Here is a 1,257-nt window from a genome sequence, read left to right as displayed (position 1 = left end):
TTGGTTTTGTTTTCNTCGAGAAAAACACAAAAAAAAAAAAAAAAAAAAACACGACACTTTTGAAATTCTTTTACCTCATATCTCCACAACAGGAGCACTTCAGAACATAATTCAAACAGAGTTGGGAAGCTACAGTATAGGGCTACAACTTTCGTTTTTGACCATTTTTGGTAATTGGTCATGTGACCATCATCTCAACATCCTCTTACATGGACCCTGATAGGTAAAGTCATTCTCCTCTTGGTTTTCTTCACTTTTTAGTCAAACCAGGTGATATTTCCCTTTGGGGATGGACCCTGAAGTGGACCCTGAAGGCAGTGCCTGATGTTCTGTATTCAAAGCATTCATGCCCTGGGTATCCATTGAAAAATCACAATGAAATGCACAGGGCCACATTTGGAAAATCGCAATGAAATACCCAGAGCTACACACTTCAGTCACCCACTGACAACTGACTGTTAGTCTTGCAAACTCCATGAATACTACGGGACTAAATGTCAGGGTGTATATCTATAGTGTATATATTCTGGGCTTGTATATCTCCACTTTTACCTAAATATATTTTGTTGTCCAATGTCACACTAAATATATTTCTAGTGTGTCACACACCCCAAAATATATTTCCTCACTGGAATGGACTCTAAATATATTTCTTATGCCTGGACCCTGAATTGTGACTGTCACAATGTAGAAATATATTTCTTGTCTGGGTTGGACTTGGGATATATTTTGCAGCTAGGGTTGACTAAGGATATATATTTTCAGCCACAAGGGGTGTCTGGGGTCCTATATTTAAGAGCAAAACTTGGGATTTTTTTAATATAGGGGACAGGGGATTTACCTATTATTTTGTAGACAGAATACCCTCATTGGGATGTTTGTTGACAGATATTTACCAATGGGTTTGACCCATGTGTAGTATATGCATTGATGTGTGCACTATTTCCTAATTGGGCCATTTCCTAATTGGGAAAAGCGTTACATTTTTTTCTGCCACACTTGATGTCAGGCACAGTGCGCATTTAGGTTGGGAACTGTTTCCCACGCTTTTTGGGCCAGAAGAATTAATGGTTAGCATGGTGTGGTCATTGTTAATGATGATGTGTGCACTATTTCCTAATTGGGCGACTTCCTAATTGGGAAAAGCATTACACTTTTTTCTGACAGACCTGATGTCAGGCACAGTGCACATTTAGGTTGGGAACTGTTTCCCACACTTCTTGGGCCAGAAGAGTTAATGGCTAGCATGGTGTGGTC

The sequence above is a fragment of the Laccaria bicolor genome, genomic scaffold (genome assembly GCF_000143565.1).
Source record: "Laccaria bicolor S238N-H82 LACBIscaffold_49 genomic scaffold, whole genome shotgun sequence".
Taxonomy (NCBI): domain Eukaryota; kingdom Fungi; phylum Basidiomycota; class Agaricomycetes; order Agaricales; family Hydnangiaceae; genus Laccaria; species Laccaria bicolor.
This window is presented reverse-complemented; position numbering follows the sequence as displayed.